At 45.2% G+C, this 23,581-nt stretch overlaps 1 protein-coding gene across 1 annotated transcript in view; it reads right to left on the bottom strand.

Moving 5' to 3' along the window:
- Ppm1h (protein phosphatase, Mg2+/Mn2+ dependent 1H) overlaps positions 1–23,581 on the bottom strand; it is a 253,940-nt gene that overhangs the window by 193,447 nt on the left and 36,912 nt on the right. The gene's annotated exons all lie outside the window — the stretch shown is intronic.

Raw genomic sequence — 23,581 nt, 5'->3', positions numbered from 1 at the left:
TATAAGGCATTTTCTTAATCAATGAGTGATGGGGTAGGGCTCAGCCCATGGTGGCTGGTGCCATCTCTGGGCTGGTGGTCCTGGGTTCTATAAGAAAGAAGGCTGAGCAAGCCACGGAGAGCAAGTCAGTAAGCAGCACCCCTCCACGGCCTCTGCATCAGCTCCTGCCTCCAGGTTCCTGCTCTGATCTGAACTTCTTATCCTGACTTTCTTCAGTAGGGCCGTATTATGGAAGTGCAAGCCAGATATAGCATTTCTTCCCCAGCTTGCTTTTGGTCATTGTGTTTCACCAAGGCAACAGACACCCTAACTAGGACAAGAAGATACCATCAATTTTTTAACAAAAAAAATTCACTTTTATTGTGAATATTTAAAATAGACAATCATTTGATTTAAAACACCGTTTTATTATATTTTTTTTGAGAATTCCACATGTAAGTACTGCGTGCACACCATTAGAACAAGATTAAAGGCAGACCATTTCTGATGTCAGGGTTACAGAGAATTTATAATTAGTATAGGGAATATATAGTGATATTTTAAAGAGAAGTTTGTTCAGATAGAAAAGAGCAGATGAATACTGATGAGGTGAAATGAAAATCTAAGATTAAAAAAAAAAAAACAGCAGTCAGCTGGTTCAAAGTGAGTCATGTAGCCTGGCATGGTTCTCTCCTCCACTCCGACAGCTTTGACTGAATACCTGACATGGTGTAACTTACGTGAGAGAGGGCTGATTCAGGCTGACAGTTCATCATGTCAGAGAATGCCAGCAGCTGTGACTGCGTTCACAGTTAAGAAGCTGAGAGAGATGAGCACCCATCACCAGCCCATGGCACCGTGCCACTCAAATTTAGGACTACCAATTAACCCAACCCAGAAACTCCCTTTTGACATGCTGAGGGGTTTCTCCCCCAGGGTGATTCTAGATTGTGCCAGGTTGACAGGGAGTGTGCCAGTCAGTAGTCCCACGACAGTGACGAGCATTAAGTGAGAAATTAGGGACGACTAGACTACACTAAGTCTCCAAGAAACTTCTGATTGTCTTACTCACTAGCTGGTACCCTGGTGTAGAGAGAGATAACAGCGAACACACATGCAGCAGCCTGCTAAGCAGTCCCATGACCACATGTGCTAAGACTGGTAATGCCACACCCGTGGTGTGGGGGAATTGTCTGTATTCTGTCAATCATGTTTTAAATAAACGCTGATTGGCCAGGCAGGAAGTATAGGCGGGAAAACCAGACAGGAAGTAGAAATGATACAATGAGAACAGGAGAATTCTAGGAAGGAGGAAGTTGATTCCTCCCACTCCTGCCCAGACCACCGAAGCAGCAGGATGTGATCTGCCCCACTGAAAAAAGGTACTGAGCCACAGGGCTAACATAGATCAGAAAAATGGGTTAATCAAGATGTGAGAGTTAGCCAGAGAGAGGCTAGAGATAATGGGCCAATCAGCTTATAATTTATGGAGACCTATGTGTGATTTTCTTTGAGGCTAAATGGCTGTGGGGTACCAGGCAGGACAGAAACCCCAACAAACAAGCCCGCTCCCCATGCTACAGACCCGTTACACTGCTCTTGCCTGGGGGAACTATGATGTGAACACTGAAATTTCTCATATCCATGCTGGGAGGAAACTGGTGATGGTAGTGAATTCCTGTCCCATGAATCGGGAGCCAATCATTTTTTTACAAGCTGAGTCAATAAAATAGGGATGAAATAAAAAGGTCTGAACGTGGGTTGTAAAAATGACATGTTCAAATACAGCAAGGAATTGAGAAGCTGAAAGATGCTCAGCTATCAAAATCCACGACAAAACCATGTGCACAGGTTCCAGTAGACATATAACCTCAGTGTGCTGGCATGAGAAGCTCTTGTGGAGGGGCACGTGTCGGGAGGACGGGGAGGATCCCAAAGTTGGCTATTATGTCCAAGGCGAATCAAGTCATTAGTTGAACGATAGACTCGGTGCTTTCTGACACTCACAAGAGGAAGAAAAAAAATAGTGCGAAGAGCCTAGTGATTACTACAACCCAAAGAGTTCTCAAGACCACATTTCACAGAGACATTCAAGTCAGGAAATGCACAGATGTGTCCTGAAGTGACAGTGACAGATACATCTCAGCGGCATGACCCTGAGACTTAAGAGCTGCCCCAAGAGCTGACACCAACTGTCCAGGCAGCACAGACCGGCTCCACTCTGAGCTCACCCCCATTTGATGTTTCAGATGGAGACTGCTTGCTATCTGGCAGAAATCACACGGCACAGACTGCCTAGACATTCCATGCTGTGACTAGTTCCTAAGTGGTGCCCAGTTGCTGAAGGCGCCAATTCCAATGATGTAATCGCCACCTACAATACCCCACCCTCCTCCACACGCCAAAGCTTTCTTTTGCTATAGACAAGAATCCATCCGTCTGCTCATCTTGAAAAAAATGTTTCTACAGATGCACCTTTACTGGTTTTATTTCTTGCTATCTTTTATCTCCCAAACAAACACATCGTGTTCCCCGAGCCGGGCTTTGCATGGTTTTCCTACATCAAGAAATGCAATCTAGGTTCCGTTGGAAATAGCCATTATGGAGGTGTGTTCTTGGCTGCATCTTCCAGGACATACTCTGTGTGAGCAGCCTGCTATTCTGGGCAGCGTTCGTGACTGTCTGCACATGTGCCAGTCCCATCTGCAGGACAAGGAGACACTGCCGCATCCTGACTCAGTGAGGTATCGGGAGGAGTCTGGAGGGAATGGCGTCACCAACCTGGGCAGCCGTGAACACTCTTGGCTAAGTTCTCAGTGCCCACTTTGAGTCACTGCCCTCCTCCTTCACTTCATTTCAGGAACTAGCATCTCCTTTTCCTCTGTTCATGCCTGCTTCCCCTCCTACATAGGCACACCCCATGCCAATGCACCCCTCTTGTCTCTCTTCTCCCCAGGAATCCATCCCAGAGGCACCCAGGCCTTCTAGGAAGAGCTCCTCATTCAGTCCTACTAGAATTGACAAGGGCACAGAGCAGGCTGACAGCATTTATTACACAAACTCCACCTTCTCAGTGCCCTTTATGAAATAAGTTTCATGAGGATAGAAAGCATCTTGTCCTAAGGTATCACCAATACTAGTAATTGGTGTCAACAGACTTCACTATATGCTAGGATCTTTCTCAACCTCTCATGTGGACTGCCTCCTTTAATTGTTCTGAGTTTCCATGAAACATATAGAAAGACTCTCATATATGAGAGAAAGAAAACTCCTAAGGCCGGGCAGCTAATCAAGGTCTGTCACATCTCAGGGTGCCCAATATACAAAGGCAGGCTGCTTCTGACCCTAGCATGTCAAAACTGGACAAAGGTATAACTCACCCCCACAGCGGCAGAATGTGGAATCCGCAAGAATGGTTAAGAGAAACTTGTTTTACTAGATGCTAAACTCCCAGGCATGAGCATAGACAGACAACTGTTACTGTCTTTCTAGAGATGTATTCTCAGACACTTAAAATACCAAGGGAAAAAAGGGTTTGATGCAGTCAATTTTAATGTCTATTACTAAAATTTTCCTCGTTCTCAATATATCTTTCTTCTGTGCCCATTTCTGTTCTTCTTATAGTTTGACTTCCTCCTCTCCTTCTTTGAAGATGAGGTCTTGTCACAAACTTATAGCCATTCTCCTGCCTCAGCTTTCCCCCACCTCCTGTGCTGCAACTTCAGGCATGTATTACCACACTGGATTTTCTATTTTATTTCTTAAAATGTTATCTCTACTCAAGGGTGCAGGGTAGGGGGAGAATTCTACCCTTTGTGGACTGCTGTCAAACTGTGACATTTAGTCAACATGGAAAGTCACTCTAGTGGGGACTCAGGGGGAAACCTCAGCAGGAAATCATAGGCCACGGACTGGTGGTGCCTTCCGAAGCAGCTGGTTTCAATTCGACACCACTTTTGTTAATGTTAGCTTTCACTAAAAACGGAAGCAACGTTTAACACATGGTGCTTTGGTCTTTCTACTGTGTTTTGAGGAACATCACGGGTCTAAGTGTCTCAGAGGAGGCTGGAGGCCGGAAGTTGTAGTTTCAAGATCTGATTTAAGATAATGGTTCTATTTTTTAAAAATGAAAACAACTCTTTGAAGCTGTCTATGAGATAAAAACAACAACAAAACAAACAAAATGGCAGCTTGCCAGGAGGGAGAGACGGCTCAGCAATGGAGAGCGCTGACTGCTCTTTCAGAGGACTCAGGTTGGATTCCCAGCACCTACGTGGCTGCCAACAGTCACTTATAACTGCTGTCCCAGGAGATCTGATGCACCTGTCTGACCTCTCAGGGCAGGCAAGTCTCGCCACACCTAAAAGAAATAAATACTTAAAGATTAATTTCCCTCATCCTCTTGACTGAATGACAAGCTGTTTCTGTTCTGATGAAGGCCAGTCTTGAACACTGATGTATGTGGTCCATGTGTCCAAAAGTCTGTCCCTGTAGGTATGATCACGTGGGATCTTGGTTTTCCTTCTATATCTGCCTGTGGTGGTTCTTCTGCCTCCCTTTTCTTCCCCGGGACTAAATTCTGGCTCCACATGATCTAGATTTACAAATGGTGTGGCTGGCAGGGCAGCTCTGTGGTTAGTCGAACTGGAATCCCAGGGAGGTAAGGTCTGAAAATTACCCGGGAATGCTATGACAGACAGTCAGAACAGAGAGCCTGGACACGACCACTCTGATCACTGCTGCCAGAAGGAAATGTCCACAGGCCTGCAAACTGGTCTTTATTTCCCCAAACTGTCAAACCTTAAAAATTGATCATTAGCAATGGGTGGGTGGAGGAATTTCGTCCTGACAGGAAAGAGAACGCTGTTGAAAGGGAACCATTATACATACATCCGTGTACATACACATCAGCACACATATGAAGCAGAGTGTAAGGGAACCATTATACATACATCCGTGTACATACACATCAGCACACATATGAAGCAGAGTGTAAGGGAACCATTATACATACATCCGTGTACATACACATCAGCACACATATGAAGCAGAGTGTAAGGGAACCATTATACATACATCCGTGTACATACACATCAGCACACATATGAAGCAGAGTGTAAGGGAACCATTATACATACATCCGTGTACATACACATCAGCACACATATGAAACAGAGTGTAAGCATGTGTGGTGAGGTGCACTCTAGTGCAACAATCACCATTCCAGCCCAGGGCACACTGCGTTGTGTAATACAGATCTAAAGAAACAGCGCGTGTGGGTACCACAGCTAGCCAGGGTGACTGGAGGCAGGACACTGCACTCCTTCCTTGGGCTGATTTCTGTCAGTCCCAACAAACTGAAATTTTGTTGTTACTTCTATGAAGCCTTGTTGAGCCCCACGAATGTGTACTGGCGTCTTGTACCTGCTGGAATCTAGCAGACATGAGTTTCGCTCCCTTACCCTGGAAGCTGTTGCACCCGAGCCACGAATGCTGAGTACAAGGGAGGTGATTCGACTTTCTCAGGTCTAGTTCAGTCTTGTCCGTAGCTCTCCCTGCTCAAGTACACATCTTCAGTGCCTTCCTTTGCTGCCAAATCAGCCTCGTCCGCTCTTCTATCCAAGTTAGAGGAAACTCACCTTCTCAAATGAATACAACTGTTCTTCCATGACCAGCTCCACCTCAGCACCTCTCTAGAACAGCCTGTTTGGTGCCCTTTCCCGCCTCACCCCCTTAGAGAGTAACAACCACTGTTTGAGATGTTCTCCTGCATCCCTTAGATGATGTAGCATGCACACTTGCTTCTCATTACTGTGTGCATGTTACGGATTCACCATCTGTGTGTCTTCAGCCCAGAAACCCCTCGTGAGTTCCCAGAGCCTTATGTGTGAGCAGGATGTTGATGGTCCAGCAGCCTTTCAAATCCGCAGCAATCCACAGGTGAGTCCATGAACTAACTCTTGCTCCTCTTCATTCTTGCGTGATCTTTCTCTAGTGACTGGAATGCTCAGTTAATCTCACACCAGCAGACAGTTGCCTGGGGCAGAAAGTGAAGCTATCTCTGATGGCTTTGGAGTGTCGCTTTAGCCAGGCCAAAGAACATCTTTTAGAACACCCCCCCCCAAATGTCTCAGGTAAGGGTGGGATTAAAGGAAGGGGCCATGGTCATCTTATAACGTACATATTTTCTAAATGTTTAAGTCTATATATATCCTATTGCTGTGAAAGGGTCTAGTTGACTGAGTAACTTAGTAATTAATAATGGATTTTTAAAAGAAATTACCCTGAATAGACTAACAATAACTGGAAAGGCATAGAGAGGCAAGGAGGGAGAAAAGGAAGCAAGGAAAGAGGGAGAGAGGGAAGGGGAGAAGGAAGAGACGGTATGAGGGTTAGCAAAGAGGGGAGAGGGAGAGATAGTCAGGGGGAAAAGACAAAATAGTGAGAGGGGAGGCAGGGAGGGGACTGACTCTCACTTGTAGACAAGTTTCAAGTTGAGTTCATGGGTTTCGAACTTGTGAAGCAAGCCCTCAATGACATAACCCAGTTCCTTGTACTATACTGGTGCGGGAGAATCGTCTGTATTTCTGTCAATCATGTTTTAAATAAACGCTGATTGGCCAGGCAGGAAGTATAGGCAGGAAAACCAGACAGGAAGTAGAAATGATACAACGAGAACAGGAGAATTCTGGGAAGGAGGAAGTTGATTCCTCCCACTCCTGCCCAGATCACCGAAGCAGCAGCATGTGGTCTGCCTCTCTTAAAAAGGAACTGAGCCACATGACTAACATAGATCAGAAAAATGGGTTAATCAAGATGTGAGAGTTAGCCAGTGAGAGGCTAGAGCTAATGGGCTAATCAGCTTTATAACTTATACAGACCTATGTGTGATTTTCTCTGGGACTAAACAGTTGTGGGGTACTGGGTGGGACAAAAACCCCAACAACAAACAAGCCTGGCCCCTCATGTTACACTGTACCCCTTTACTATGTACACATCTAGATACCTGCTTATTACTCTCAGCTCTTGTTTTGTTTCCGTGGCCCAACCCTGACATCACCCTTCTCTCTTCCCTCACTGAGGACCCTTCCCTCCCCCCCCCAACCATCTCTATCTCCTCAATATAATAATTTTCCTGATCCAAGTCTTACCCCCCCATGAGCAGAGTCACAACCTTAGTTCACGTCATCGCTTTGTGCCATTAAGGTCCACCCTGACCTGCAAACCAAAAGTAAAGAAACTAAAGGATCCCAGTCTCAACCCCTCCTCCTCCACCACCCACTACTGCCTCCTCCTAGTTTCTCTCTCAGTGTTCAAAGGAGGAGGAGATTCTGCTGAGCCACTGCTTTGGGCAGGCGAGACCGACAGGCCACCATGCCCAGTGTCAGGTGGCTGGATCTCATGAGGCAGAGATTCATGACTCCTGGCAGAACCAGTTCCCATTCCACTGCCTCTGGTTCTGTGTGGCTGGGTAGGTTAATAGGCACAGCAGTCCTACACATGACTGAGGCTTGGGCTTCGGATGCATCAGGAGTTTCTCGTTTAAAAAAAAAAATGAATCCCTTCTAGAGTCTGGTAGTGGACATGGAGCATCAGTTGAGTACAGTATGAGCACTTGTGGCCTTAGGGCAAATTCCATCAAAACAGAACCCAAACACCACCCTCAGTCTCCAGAAGCATTTGGCAAAAATGTCACAAGTCTAATCTCCCGATAGTGAGGACAACATACTGGGAGCAAGAAGGCCTCGATTCTGCTCATAGGGACCTCCTGGTGTGCCTGGTGCCTCCACTTTGTCACCTGCGAAGCTCGGAATTACAGAGCACCATAATGACACTCTTTCCCTACAGATAAAGGTAGGTTTAAGGTGGCCTTTCCAAAAGGGCCACTTGAAAGCACACCATACAGTGTGGTCAATCTTTCCCTCTAGTTTGACATTATTTTATGTGTGGACACTATTCTGAAGGCCAACTCCGTGTTTTTAGTGTTCCATAGTTATTACATTATTTTAAGCAACAAGCAAGGACACTTAGCTGTGGCACTGAAAGCAGCCAGCCACTGTGGGAAATGCCTATAGCCCTAGCATAGCAATAGTTATCAAAGCACAGAATCTTATTTTCCTGATGCTGCTGGCTATAGGGCATTAGCAGAATCAGCAAATGAAACAATAAATTAACAAATTTCTAACAATTCATTCAAGATACTCATCAGAGGTGGTAGATAGTTCCAACAGCTGGTCATACATACTTCATCAACAAAATGTCGTTAAATACTACCACTCAAGTAACTGATATTTTCATCTTCAGCGTTGTATTTATATAAATATAAAGACAGAGAAAAACCTGCATGCTCAAGAACTGCTAAAATAGTGTTTATCAATGTGGCTTTTATTTGATAAGGAACAGGGTCATCCTAGCATGGGGGGGTAATTAAACATCATGGTTTGAATCTGAAATGTCCCACAAGGCTCATGCCCACCACAGCAATGTTCAAAGGCAAGGATTTGGAGGAGCGATTGATCATATGGATTTGCTAATGAGTTCCATTCATGATGCAATGAGGTGTCATGATTATGAGGTGATGGATTCTGAGGAGGCAGTGCTTACTTGAAGAAAGTGGCTCCTTAGGGGGTCTCTCTTGTTTTCTGTTATGCGCTCTCATTGTCTCTCTGTCTTTCTCTTCCTCCTGGCCACTAAGACCTGCATTGCTTTCCTAAGCTGTGGGCTTCTGCTACTTTGCCTTAGGTCCCAGAGCAACAGGGCCAAAGAACTATGGGATATCTTTGCAACTACTAGTCAAATTTTAAAAAGTTGCTTATCTTGGGTACTTTATCAGAGTGGGAGAAGGCTGACTAGCATGCTAACTCACAGAATAGTAGGTAAGAGGGCACAGCCACAGAAAGACCAGTCTGGCTACACATCAGTTATCAAAGCCAGAGACATGGCCAAGGTGCTGTCCAGGAGACAGGGTGTGAGACACAGAACAGATCTAAGAATAAGGTGGTAGGGTGGGGGTAGAAGGCTCCATGGGGTGGGGATAGCCTCAATATGAGGCTGTATTGAAGACCCCTGAACTAAATGTGGACTGAATCTGGACAATGAGGAAAGGGCCACATTCCTCACTGGTAGGACACAGTGGAACAAAACAAACTTCTGCAGACAGACACACCAAGAGAAATGGATGCGAAAGTCCACCAGGAAGCCATTATCATTGCAACTTGCTTTTGCAGATTATCAACAATCTCCATCTTAGTGTGTGAACGGAAAGGAAAAAGAACCCAAACAACCAAGATAACATTGAGGGAGGACAAGTGGGGACAGGGACACTCTATGATGTCAAGACTTAACTATAAAGTTGCAGAAATGTGGAATGAGGAAAGCAGTAAGTTCAGTAGACCAGACCAAACAGAACAACCCTGAAATATTGAGCCACATAAAAAGAGTCAACTGGTTGGTTGGTTGTTTTTTTTTTTTTTTGTTTCTTTGTGGTATTTTTTTCTAAAGGAACAAGGACAATAGAATGAAGTGATGCTGATAGAATCGGACATCTACACATAAAAAACGAATCTAGACAAACAGCAGATTTCATAAAAATTAACTCAAGCTGCACAACGTCGAGAGAGGTAACAGAGGAGGAAGCACACTCAACACTGACTTTGGCAAAGAATGGGCAAACCAACGAAGGTGTGAACTCTGAAATGACTTCACTGAAGTTTTCTACCCTACAATGACACTGTTGAGAGGATGGGAAGTTACAGACCAGCAGGAAGTGTTCTCAGAGCATGCGCCTGGTTCTGTTACAATATACAAATACACAAAAGACCCTTAAAAACTTAACAATAACAAAACCACCTGAGAAAAATGTGCCGAAGCCTTTCCAGACACCTTACTAGAAAAGACACTGCGGTGACAAGCAGAATAAAAGCACACATTCCACACCAAGTGCCACCAGGGAAACACAAACATGCCTTCTGAATGGCCCACCGCAAGAACACTGACGATACGATGAGGTAGACTATGGGTTACAGAACCCTCCTCTGTTACTCACTGGAGACACAAAACAGAATCAGTCACTTGGGCAGGTAGCCTGGCTTCTCACGAAACTAAACATACTCACAGCATGCTATTTAAGAACTGTGGTCTTCGTTATCTACCAACAGAACTGAAAACTTACACCCCAAACCAAACCCTGTACATAAGGGTTTGTAGTGGTTTTACTCTACGTTGCCAAGACTTGGGAAGCAAAACAATGCCCTTCTGTGGATGAACAGAAACGTAAATTACAACACATATGAACAATGGATTATCTAGGGTCTAAAAAACAATCTGTGAGGTCATGAGGAGATATGGGGGAATCTTAAATGCGCATTATTAGGTTTTAAAATGTCCAGTCCGAAAGGCAGTATACAAATGAGTACAGTGGCATGGCATTCTGGACTTAGCTATAAAGATGCCAGCCATTGCAGGGCTTAAGGGAAAAGGGACATCGCAGGGCACTTTCAGAGCAGCGACTCTGCCCTGCCTGATGGCACAATGGAGCCGAGCCATTGTTCATCCTCCAAGCCTGTTGGACGGACACCACCAGGACTGAACGCTCACGTAAACTACAGCTTTAGGTGTAAGCATGTGTGTCCAGGGCATCAGCTGTAACAAGTCTAGGTGACAGAGAAACTATGAACAGGGCTGGTATTGAAGACATTTGTACTTAATTTTGCTATGAACTCTAAAAAACTGTCTACTTAAAAATAGAAAAATGTGTCTTGAACATCTGCTGTCTGCAGTCATTGCCACAGAAACAGGGTTTTATGTAGCTCCGGAGAGCTGGGCAGATTTTAAATGAAGTACCCATTTACTTGGAAATCTCTGAATGGTCATTCATTAAATTAACACAACATACATGAAATAGCAAGAAAGGAAGTGTAATATTAAGACCTGGCTGTCCGCAAAGCACAAAGAAGAGGATGGCTTTCTATGTGCTCTCTAGGAAAACGCACTGCTCTGCTGGAGCCTGAACGGCCTAGACTCCAGGGAAGCAGCAACTTCAAGCTCCGTGCTCATCACATTTATCCTGCCTAAGATACAATCCATCTCATGATGAGCCACCGGTTTTCACACAGCTAAGAGAAAGGACTGCCAAGTAAACTGCGATACAGTACGTCCTTGTCACTTACAACCGCGATTATTTAAAGAGCTTTTACATAAGTTTGTTATGCATCAGTCACGTACCTACATAAAAATACACTGCTTAAGATATGTATGACACTTCTCCACATGTCCCATTTTGACTCTGCTAAATCATCTTAAGCTAGACACTGACAACCATCTTTTCCCATCTGATGTTCTTCTATCGTTTGGGGGGTGCACCCCACTCCCCAGCTAGTCTGCCCTCAGTATGCCAACCTTGAGACTGGCACATTCTTCTCACCTCACCTCACATCACAAGGCTTTCTAGATAACCCAGACTCATACCTTTGTGTCTGAAGTGTCACAAAGCATAGCAAAGTCTAGCTATCTAGGCAGAACTGCAGAAGAACACAGCACATTCCAGTGAGTTTGTCCCTTCCCCATCAGATACTCATCCATGAAAGTCACCAAGAGCTTAAAAACTATGGGCGCTGAAGAGCTGGCCTGGAAGTTAAGAGCTCTTGCAGAGGAACCAAGTTTGACTCCCAGCACCCACATAGCAGCCCACAACTGTTAACTTCAGTCTCATGGGATCCACTTCTGACCTTAGCGAGCACCAGGCATGCATGTGGTATGCACGTGTGCACACACACTCACACACACACACAGACACACATGCACATGTGCCCATACACACACATGGGGGGATGTGTGAGTGTGTGCATGTACGCAGGAATGTATGCATAAACACATTTGGGGAGAATGCTTTCTTTCTTTGGAAGTGTTCTACACGTTAAACCACAGCAACTTCCAGCCATTAACAACTGTGCAAGGATTACAGCAGTAACTGCTTTTCACAACAAATGCCCATGACTTTGATCTCTTTATTCACACATTACGCATTTCAGGAAGGTTTTAGAAGCTTGTCAAAGGCTTTGGACCTTTAGTCGGCATTTCCTATCTGCCTAAACTATACGTTTTCTCAATGAAATCACAGATGACTGCGAAACACACAGAGCAACAGTTCAGAGCCAGTGGGAAGCTTGATGAACTGATGCTCTACCCTCAATAAGATGGTTCTCGCAGCTCATGAATTGGAATGTGCTGGCCTAGCATTGCTGACTCTCCTTTCAGTCTTTTGAATGGATCCACCAATTTACCCTACTTCGGGGTATATAATTTGTCATCCGGAAAGCAATGCTTTCACTATAATCTGTAACAAAGCTTCGCTGATTTATTTCTTGTCTCATAAAGTTTTTGGGATTTTTGGTTTTTCTTTTCTTCTTTCTTTCCTCCCTTTCTCCCTCCCCTTTCCCCTCTCCTTCTCCTTCTTCTCTCCCTCCCTTTTGTTCTTAAAAAAAAAAAAACCAGAGCCGTTGAACAGAAAAGTTGAAGTCATTTCTTTAATTAAAATCTGTTTCCCCAATTAGCACCTCTTCTCTCTCATATTACATATACCTTTTACATATACAGAAACTTTTTGTTTCAGTGTTGAATCATGATTAAAGGAATGTTTTCTTTTGGAGTCATGTAGCCCAGGTTAGTCTCAAATTTGCTATGCAGTCAATGAAGATCCTGAACTTCTGATCCTCTTGCCTTCACTTGATGGCTGGAGTTACAGGTGTGTACCCCTGGGACTAATTTATGTAGTGCTGAGGTTAGACCCAGCACCTCGTAAATGGTATGTAACAACCGAGCTGTATTCAGGTGCTGGAGGGATGTGTTTGCTTTTCCTTTTTCTCCTGGTACCAGGGATTAAGTTTAGGGTTTCATGCATGCCAGACCAGCACTTTATCTCTGAGACACATCCTTAAGCCTTCAGGTTTTAAACATTTTAAAGACTTCTTAAACTCAACACACACACTTGAGTGCACTTGCGCGCATATAAAGAATACAAACATACAAAACAAAAACAAAACAACAATAACAATAAAAGCCGGGTGGTGGTGGCAGCGCACGCCTTTAATCCCAGCACTCGGGAGGCAGAGGCAGGCAGATCTCTATGAGTTCGAGGCCAGCCATGTCTACAGAGCTAGTTCCAGGACAGGCTCCAAAGCTACAGAGAAACCCTGTCTCAAAAAAAAAATAAATAACATACATGTGTGTTTGTCCAAAGACAGATACCAGAAACTTTTTCTATGTCAAGAATTCTTTTCATTATGGGAAAAATTCTTTTTCCTATTATGAATCTGGACTGTGGTTGGGTTTGCTTTTATTAGCAGAACACGACAGAAGTAGGGAAGGTCTCACACATCAAGCTCAACTTTTAAAAATTCTTCCACATTCACCTTCTTGGGAGCCTGCTCATCACCGCCAAGTAGGGAAGAAGCCTGGGCTGGGCTGAGGATATAGCTCATGGTGGAGGACAAACGTAGCAAGCAGTGGGCCTAGGGCTGACCCCAAGCACCACCATGGGAAGGGGAAGCTTACAGAGAGCTAGATGACAAACTGTAGTTCCGTGGGTCAGATATGGAGAGAGACCGATTTATATATTTTTATAAGTACAATTATGACAGAAGCCTTATGGGTCCACATAGCCATAAAACCAGTATTTGTTACCCGGAGGCATTCACTGGTTACATTTCCAGTTCCTTGCTTTCACTGCTAATTTCAGAAGTCACTCAGCTCGATATCCCTGGTGATAACACCACTGATGTATGCTCACTGCAACAACAGCTGCTTAAGGTCTTTCCTTAGTTTCAAGAATTCTGAGGTGGCATTATCCAGCTCAAACTGACTGAAGCCACCTGAACAAGGACTGCCAAAGTCAGTAACTTTACGACACGAGAGGGACATGCTAAGATACCCACAAGCCATGCTGCCACGGTTGTTCTCCGCACACGGTTACTATGAAGAGCCTTGAAGTCTGATTAAACATGCGCAGACCACCATCTATTTCACGGATGTTCCCCACTAACCACCTTTCCCATTCTTGAGCTGCCACCCCTTTATCTCATGGATGCCCCAGACCCTATCTCTGAAGAGGCGGACTGAGACTGGGACTCTGGTCTCCACAAGGCTGTGTGAACAAAACTAGCATACTGGACAACAGGCAAGCATGATTCAGCAACAGCACCTTTAGAAAAGTCCAAGGTCAGGTGTCATCAGGGTTACCACCTCCCGCAGACTCTCTCCCTGCCTTGCACACCAGCATCATCTTCACACAGTCTTCATTCTGTGTGTGTCCTGATCTCTCCCAAGGGGGCCTTTCTCAAGGGCCCACTCCAATGACCTCATTTACCTTTAATTTCCCCTTTAAAGACCTATCTCCAAATACAATAACTTTGAAGAAGCACAACTCAGCCTGTAAGTGGGTTACACCATTCAAAGAAAGGGATCAAACAGGGAGGAGTCACCCCAAACACCCAGGTTCAGGACAAGGCATCCTAATGAAGCTATGGGGGATGGTCCAGCCACAGGCAAGCTCCAAGTTTAACGTAGATACTGCGTAGGACACAGACAAGCCATGTTACCAACCTAGCCTGAACTCCAGACTCATGACAGTAAGCTTCATGTTAAGTCATTAAGTCATCTTACATACAGCCATAGATAAGGGGTCAACTTTCAGGGCACACATCCCAGGGTGGAAGTTCTTGAGAACACACACACCAAAAAAAAAAAAGAAGGAAAAAATATAGAGGTAATAGTAAAGAGAAAGTTGGTAATGGGTAAAGGCTGAAGTCTGATGAGATGCATAGATGAGCATTTCTCATATTGTGGAGGACTTAGATTTGTATATTGGAAGTGGGTTGACCAGATGGCCTATGACTCCTAGCAAACACTTAGGTTATATCTCAAAGTAGCTTTGGTGAGACTCTCAGATGTTCCTCTGCTTCCTCATCTATATAAAACGGGGACAATACAACCTACCATTAAAAGACTTAAAATAACAGACATCAAGAATAAAGTGACAAATGGCAGGCACACAACTATATGAGATTTCAGTGTTTCTAAAATAACAGGAGTGCCTACTGTTCTGGTTTCCTTTCTGGTACTAAAAACAAAGATTTATTTGGCTTATACTTCCTCGATTATTAATGGAAGTCTAGGCAGGAGCTCAAGCAGGAACTTGAAGCAAAGACCATGGAGGAATGCTCTTTGCTGCCTTCCTCTGAGGCTCACAGCCTTCTCATACAGTCCAGACCATCTGCCTAGGAGACGGTGCTATTGCAGTGAACAGGGTCCGACAACATCAATTAATAGTCAAGATGACCCCCACAGACATGACCACAGGCCTACCTGATCTGGGCAATCCCTTTTCAGGCTGTGTCAATTGATAGCTAAAGCCAACTAGGATACCTATTCTACCTGAAAAGTTTATCAATGAGCTCCAGCCTAATAAGACACATGCCTTCGAAAGATACTAAGCTTTACCAAATAAGTCATCACAATATAGAAGAATTCAATTTCTTTGGAAGCACACTTAACAATTTTATGAAAGTATACATGCCTGATAGTTTTTATGTGTTTAATCTTATGACCTTTCATAACGTTAGTTACTTTTTCTTGCCATCCATTCCCATTTTCAGACAGGAAAGGCAGAACAGGGTCTTAAGAAGGGCGAGCTCTGGTCCTTCTGTGGTGCGGTGATGTCGTCTGCTGCAGTCCTACTGTGTGTCTTCTCTGACTCTCGCATCACCTAGGGATGGCTCGGTAGACACGAGGAATTAAATGTCTACTCTCTACAGAAGAGAGGGTAAAGCAAAAATTCACAGGAAGAATTAAGGAAGTTTCCTTCTTAATGTGATTTTTCCACATGCACCATAGAAGAGAAGGTGATCCGTGTGGAAAAGACAAACCTGAATGAACACTCTGATTAATAACCCTGCTGAAACTTTCTGTGTCCCTATGTTTAGAAGGCCAAGGACAAAAGACATTCCTTACGGTGCAGTGATCAGACCAACAGCACCAACAGGACCTGAACAGAAAATCAAATCCTACTCTCCCACCTTTGACCTAGTCAATAGAGAGAGCCCATAGGTTGTTCTCATACACATCAAAGTCGGGGACTCACTGGATCAGGAAAAGTCATACCTATGCCAACTGGAAATGACTTTGAAAAGAAAATGTCCATTCTTTCGTTTCATCAAGGACGTCATATGATTGTGAAGTAGTGGTTATTATTTCAGTGAAAGCTTCCAAGCATAAAATAATCTGCCAGTATTTTTCTTCCTTCCCCATCAGTTCTTTATATATACATACACATATATGTATATACATATCTCCTTCTATTTATAAACAAAATTATGTCATTCTGCAATTATTAACAAGTAAGTAGTATCTGTGGGATTAATTTAAGTGATACCAATTGTTATTGAAGAATAAAAAAAACAAGGCCCATCCTAAATTTATAGATAGGTAATTATCTTTGTGATCTATCTGACAAACATATAGAAACCTTGGGCTAAGGACATACGATGCACTAAGGGCGCTCTATCCTATTAAGCAGGTGTCCACATCCTGCAAAGTTTTCAATCACTAGCCCTGGCCAGCACTTGGGGATACTCAGGAGGCTAGAACAGAAGGTAACTTAAGTTTAGTCATTTGGAGCTAACCAGAGCAATAGAGAGAGGAAAGGGGGTGGGGAGGGAGGGGCTCCAGTTTATCCTGACTCAGGCCCCCAATGCTGTATCCAACGGGCAAACCCTGAGTCTTCAGCCTGGATAACTGGACTGGGGTGGGATCTCAACAAAGTCTTATGAAACCATTGGTGGGGCAATAAGCCAGTGACCATTGAGGCTGGACTCAAAAATATCAGGTGGATAAAGCAGATTCTTTCTCTTAAGACCTAGAAACGAAAAAACGGAGCAGAGCTTCTGTCCCAGCAATGCGGTAGGTTTTCTGGGAGCTCCTGAGAGGCTGTGGTGGGCTACTGTGGAGCTCGAGAACATACAAAGGGGAGAGCAGGTGAGTCTAGCACAGGTAGATAGGTAGAAGAAGCAGAGTCTACTGTGTGTAGGAAGGTGGTGGCCCTCTGCCGTAGCCAGATGTCTGGGGAGAGGGTGACCAGCCGAAGGGATAGCTCCACTGCAGCTCTCTCCTCTGCTGGCAACTATCAGCTACTGTGTACAAGGAAAGGGACTAAGACCATGTTCACCCTTGAACAGAGCAGCTGACACTCCTGCATTGCCTGGCGTACAGAGTTGTAATGGATGCAAATACTTCTATGCTTCATTAAAAGGATTACTGTATGTGTATAAAAGTATTTTGATGTGGGAGTGTCATATATCAATCTGTTGATTTCTTTGGTTAATTATAATAAAGAAACTGCTTGGCTGGCCCTCATAGGTTAAAACATAGGTGGGAGGAGTAAACAGAACAGAATGCTGGGAGGAAGAGGAAGTGAGCTCAGACGGACAGCTCTGCTCTCTGGAGCAGAGACGCCATGCCCCGCTCCCGGGCAGACACACGCGATGAAGCTCCGACCCAGGATGGATGTAGGCTAGAATCTTCCCGTTAAGACTGGTGCTCACAGATTATTAGAGATGGGTTGATCGGGATATCAGAATTAGCCAGTAAGGGCTAGAACTAAAGGGCCAAGCAGTGTTTAAATGGAAATAAAAAATGAGGGTGGACTCTTATTTTCTTTTCAGAAACAAACCATTAGCTTATGAAACAATGATTTCTAAGTTAATTAAGGATTGAGCAGAAAGGCCTTCGAGCAGATACTTTCAAGTAATTTCTAATGATGAATGCCCATGTATGTCCTCGTACATGCGTGTGCACGCACCTGCATGCGAAGGGAATTGCCATTATCTTTCAAGTTAAATATATCAAATGTTGTAAATAATCTTACATCAAGGCATAGGTTTACTTATAGAATGATTTTCAAAATAGTTAAGAAATACATAAATCATAGCATGATTCTTAGCTTGTGTCTTAGTCCTTGTGTGTTGCTAAGAGACTATCTTTTCAGAGCTCAAACACACAGATTTTTCCCAATTTAGAAAATAGGCAGAATTGAAAAAGAAAAGAAAAAAAAACTCAAAAAAGCAGCCAGCTAGAGGTAGAAATTTATTTGGTAATGATCAACCCACAATTTGCCGAACTACTTCCTGAAATGTACTCTGAACGGCTGGGTGACTCTCACAATCTTCAGAACTCACCACCTGTGGTTATGTGGGAACCTGCTGGGTGAGCTCACATGTTCAGGTCTCTGATCCATCTCTCCACCTCCCACACAAGGCAAGCAAAAGGGAAGAGAGTCTGCCTGCCACTGAAAGCAGTGAGCAGCCGCTGAGACAAACAGGCGACTGTAGGGGTTTTGATGAGATGTGTCCCCCACAGTCTCCAGCATCTGAAACACTTGGTTTATACTTGGCGGTGCTGTTTGGGAAGGTTTAAGTGGTGGAACCTTGCTGGAGGAAGTACATTTCAGGGGTGGTGAGGCTGAGGGGATTAAAAGGTATTACCTATTTATTTCCGTTTGATCTGGGTTGTCTTTGTGGTTAAGGACTCTGAGCTCTCAGCATCCTGCTCCAGGTTCCATGAATCCCTGGGGTGAGTGGCCCCCCATATGCTCAAGCATTTGAATGCTGGGTTCCTGAGTCGGTGTGGGCTTGCTGGAGAAAGTGTATAAGGGGACAGGTTTTGAGAGGTTTAAAGACAGGCGCCATTTCGAGTTGGCTCTCTCTTCCTGTTTGTGGTCAGAGACGTGAGCCCTCAGCTTCTGCTCTCGCCTTCTCGCCTCTTGCTGGCTGCCATGCTTCTGCTTCTGCAGTGACAGTGACATACTCTGATCCCTCTGAAGCCCTAAGCCCAAATGACCCCTTTTCTCTGAGAGTTGCTGTGTCATGGCGTTTTATTACGGACGTGACTTACACGGAGGCCTTTGGGTGCATTGAGTGGTCAGCGTTATCGATGAACACTGGTGCACTGCCATCACACATCAGTGTGTGAAGGCGGGAAAGGACGAGCGTGAGCGGTAACTCAGGCTCCTGTCCTGTAATTTAGAGACCCACACCAACAGTGCAGTATTCAAACAGACGGAGCATAACAGCTTCGAGCCCCTCGAGACCCACACACGACTCCAGCGTTCTGTAAAGTAAAACTACAGCTTTGTAAAAAGCATCGCAACTGCCACGGGAGGAATGCTGGAAATCTCAGAGCTGGCAAAGGATGTTTATGTTTACCCTCATCCTGCAAAGGCCCTAACACTCATGAGCATGGCATCTGGCATGGGAAGTGGGGCCTTGGAGAGGTGATAATATTATGCTGGGGAGAAGAGAAGGAGGGAGGAAGAGAGGGGATGATGGAGGGAGGGAGGGAGGGAGGAAGAAAGGAGGGACGGAGAGACGGAAGGAAGGAGGGAGGGAGGAATGGAAGGAGGGAAGAAGGAAAGAAGGGAGGGAAGGAGGGAAGGAGGGAAGAAGGGAGGGAGAATCACAGAGGGAGGGAAGAAAGGAGGGAGGGAAGAAAGGAGGATAGGAGGAAAGGAGGGAGGGATAGGGGGAATGATGGAGGGAGGGAGGGAAGGAAGGAGAGAGGGAGAGAAGGAGGAAGGGAGGAAGGGAAGGAGGGAGGAAGGAAGGAAGGAGATATCTCATAAATGAGATCAGTGTCCATGTCACGTGGTACCACAGTCAGCAGTTACCTGTAAACAGCCTAGAAGAGGGCTCTGTTTCATCCTGCCAGCCTCCAGACTGAAGAAACAAATTCCTGTTGTTCCCAAGCACCCAGTCTGTGGCAGCTGCTGTCATGGTTCTAGCAGCCCCGATTCTGCCACCTAGCTAAACTGAATTTCTCTAAATATCTATTTCTTCATTAGGATAAGAGGGAAGCTGTACATGGAAAGGGTGCATCTGTGTATGTATGTGCTAATGTCTCCTCAGCATCATCTGTATGCCTTAGATATGTCCTCAAACTGTCTCCTAATCCTCATAACCAGAGGAGAAAAATGTTGGGTACACAGGGGAGAAAATGCTGGGCACACAGGGGAGAAAATGCTGGGTACACAGGGGAGAAAATGCTGGGTACACAGGGGAGGAAATGCTGGGTACACAGGGGAGGAAAATGCTGGGTACACAGGGGAGTGAAATATTGGGTACACAGGGGAGGAAATGCTGGGTACACAGGGGAGGGAAATGCTGGGTACACAGGGGAGGGAAATGCTGGGTACACAGGGGAGGAAATGCTGGGTACACAGGGGAGGGAAATGCTGGGTACACAGGGGAGGAAATGCTGGGTACACAGGGGAGGGAAATGCTGGGTACACAGGGGAGGGAAATGCTGGGTACACAGGGGAGGGAAATGCTGGGTACACAGGGGAGGAAATGTTGGACACACAGGGGAGGAAAATGCTGGGTACACAGGGGAGGAAGTACAAAGACTAATTCCTGGTGTTTCTGGCTTCAGGGCATTTCTACTGAACTGCCACACTGACCTCAGCAATCGTTTCAGAGTCCAAGAGAAAACAGGAGCACCCTTGCCACTCCCACATATTCTACCTCCCTATGCTATAGCTGTATTTCGATGCTCCCCTCAGACCCCATCCTCGGCAGTGAACTCAATGGCCTTCCTATCTCCACAACATCAATACAGACTAGCGCTTGAGGGTGAGAGAATTCGGAGGCTAGAATGTCAGGGTCATTTGTTTCTATTTCCACATAAATTGGTGTATTTTTGTTACCGTGCAGCTTGTTCAGAATAGAGCAAAGATTCCAGTCCCATGAGGCTGTGCCTTCCAGCCCTCAGCTTCACAATGAATTTACTGGTGCCATATGTCCCCAGTGGGTACCAGCCAAATCTCCAACGCCACTTTTACAAAAACCCTTAGGAGGCGGCTATACATTTATAATGAAGCAGCGGCAATTATGAGCCATTGAACCCACTTAGCCCTCGTGTTTCTATTTTTAAAGTTCTTGAGTTGGGGGGGGGGAAGGACTGCGAGTTGTTAATGATGGAACTCGCTGTCTAGTTTCATAAAAAGCTTGCCACTTCACATACGAAATCTGCTCCCAGCCAAAGAAGAAACTGGCAGTTTGTGCCTCGGGCAACAGAGGCCTTTTGGGTGAGATTGTATTTTTGTGGTACTGAGAACTGCCAGTAGCACTTACTTCAAAATTATAGACATCTTTATAGACTCTGTCTATAAAGTGCAAGCGTACGAAGACACTTGCGGTTAAGGCAACCGGGTAGAATTCCAAGAGCCAAGACGTTCCGCAAGTGACACGCATTTCAAACAACTAAAGAAGATCCTTCCTAATGTGATGGCCAATTAATATCTATTTAGAGGCATGACGTTCTGGACGGGAGGGTTGGAGCAGGAGCACTCTATGCTCCAGGCATGCTTGGGGCCCTGAATGCCATCCTCTCTTACAACTGCAGGGGACAAGCAGAAGGAACTTTGAGCCGCACGTGAAGGCGAGGAAGACAAGTTGCAGAAGTGACTAACTCTGACCTGAGGCTCTAAGGTTTGAATATAATGAGATAGCAGCAACGAATGAGGGATAACCTAACTGTACCATGGTCTGCTTCCTCTATAGCAGGGGTTCTCAACCTCCCTAACACTGCGACCCTTTAATACAGTTCCTCATGCTGTACTGAGCCCTGATCATTAAATTATTTCATTGCTACTTCATAACTGTAACTTCGCTACTGTTATAAATGGCTATGTAAACACCTGTGGTTTTTTTTTTATTGAAAGAAAAAAAAAAGAAATTCCCGCCTCCTCCCAGCCTCCCATTTCCCTCCTCCTTCTCCCACTCTTCTCCCCCTCCTCCCACCTCTCTCCCCTTCCCCCCACTCCCCTCCCCTTCCCTCTCCAGTCCGAAGAGCAGTCAGGGTTCCCTGCCCTGTGGAAAGTCCAAGGTCCTCCCCCCTCCATCCAGGTCTAGGAAGGTGAACATCCATTCTGGCTAGGCTCCCACAAAGCCAGAACACGAAGAAGGATCAAAACCCAGTGCCATTGTCTTTGGCTTCTCATCAGCCCTCATTGTCCGTTTTCGATGGTCTTAGGTGAGTCCCGTGAAAAGGTTGTTCAGCCCCCAAAGGGGTCACGAACCGCTGCTTTGGAGGGTTCTTCTGCAGACAGCTCAGAAGGATAATTAACCAGAATATGAAATGCTTTAAATTAAAACTAGAAAAAAAAAGGCGTTCAAAAGAAGTTTACAGAGCAGAGACTCTGTCCTCTTTCTTTCTTTCTTTCTTTCTTTCTTTCTTTCTTTCTTTCTTTCTTTCTTTCTTTCTTTTTCTTCCTTTTTTGTTGGTGACTGCCCAACTTAAGATCATGTTTCCAGACGTAGCCCCAGGACATATTTGTAGCTGTCTTCAACCCTGTCTCATAAGCAGCAAAGCTCTAACGGGGTGGCCCGACCTTCTGGTGGAAGCCTCTGAGGTTCAGAATCAGGTTAGCTGGGGCCTTGGTGCAGGCACCTAGCCCTGAGATTCAGCCCTTTATCTCTGATGACAATCCCATCACAGGCTTGGTATGAAGATTAATGGAGAGAATACACAACCCAAAAGCCAATGCTGGCATGGGGCTGGGGGCGTATGACTGCTTAGGTACTTGGCTGTGATATTTACTACTGCTAAGAGAAAGAGAGTGATGGCGGAAATGCGTACGTTGTGGACGACATTATGCAGTATTTTTGGGTGACCAGAAACACTAGCCCAGAGTCATCTTGGCCCACCTCCTATGGCCTGTGATATAAACCAAGTGGGAAAGACCAATCCTACCAGCTAAGTATTGCCCCATGGTTTCCCAAAGAGGTACTTCGGTAGCAACTAAATTGCTGGCTTTTTAAAAGCTGCAATCATGCTGTCCGTCACCAACCACATGGGCTGTGCAGCAACAGCGAAGGGTATCATCAGTTCATCCAGCGGGACACAGAAGCAGACCAGATCTGCTCACTCTAATACCCAGCTTTATAGACACTGCACCCCAGAAAGCATAGGATTCCAAGGTCTCCCCATCGGAAGCAGCCACACTTCACTCCTTAGATGCCTCCATCAGCGTCGAGTCTAAGAGCCTCCTGACCGCTGTAAGATCAGCATGGAGTCAGCTGGTGAAGGGGTGGGAGCCTGTCCAGGGCGAAACTCAAAATGGAGGACATGGCGCTAGCTGAAGACGAAGCACCAGAAAGCCAAGCAGAGGTGCGGGCCAGAGACACCCCCAACCTGCATTTTAAGACCCTTCTGTAGTCTTCTAATGCTTCTGTAAAATTTAAAGGGGCTAGCAAAAAATTAACACTGGTGAATACAATTGATTTAAGAAAACAAACAAACAACAGCAAAGGGAGCTAGACTTGAGGCCCAGGTGTCAACTGTGGAGCTAAGAACTTTCTCCAGGATTTTAGATCTAGTCAGATAGGAAATGAAGAAAGCCCACCATTTCCAGGTCCTCTAAAAGCAGAAGGAAACAAGACGTTAAGACTCCACACAAGTACTGGAGATGTAGCCCAGTGGCACAGAGAGTGAGAATCTGAGATCCATCCATAGAACTAGAAAAAAAAATTAGCAACTTAAGATGTACAAGTTTGGT

The sequence above is a fragment of the Microtus pennsylvanicus genome, chromosome 20 (assembly GCF_037038515.1).
Source record: "Microtus pennsylvanicus isolate mMicPen1 chromosome 20, mMicPen1.hap1, whole genome shotgun sequence".
Taxonomy (NCBI): domain Eukaryota; kingdom Metazoa; phylum Chordata; class Mammalia; order Rodentia; family Cricetidae; genus Microtus; species Microtus pennsylvanicus.
This window is presented reverse-complemented; position numbering and strand designations above follow the sequence as displayed.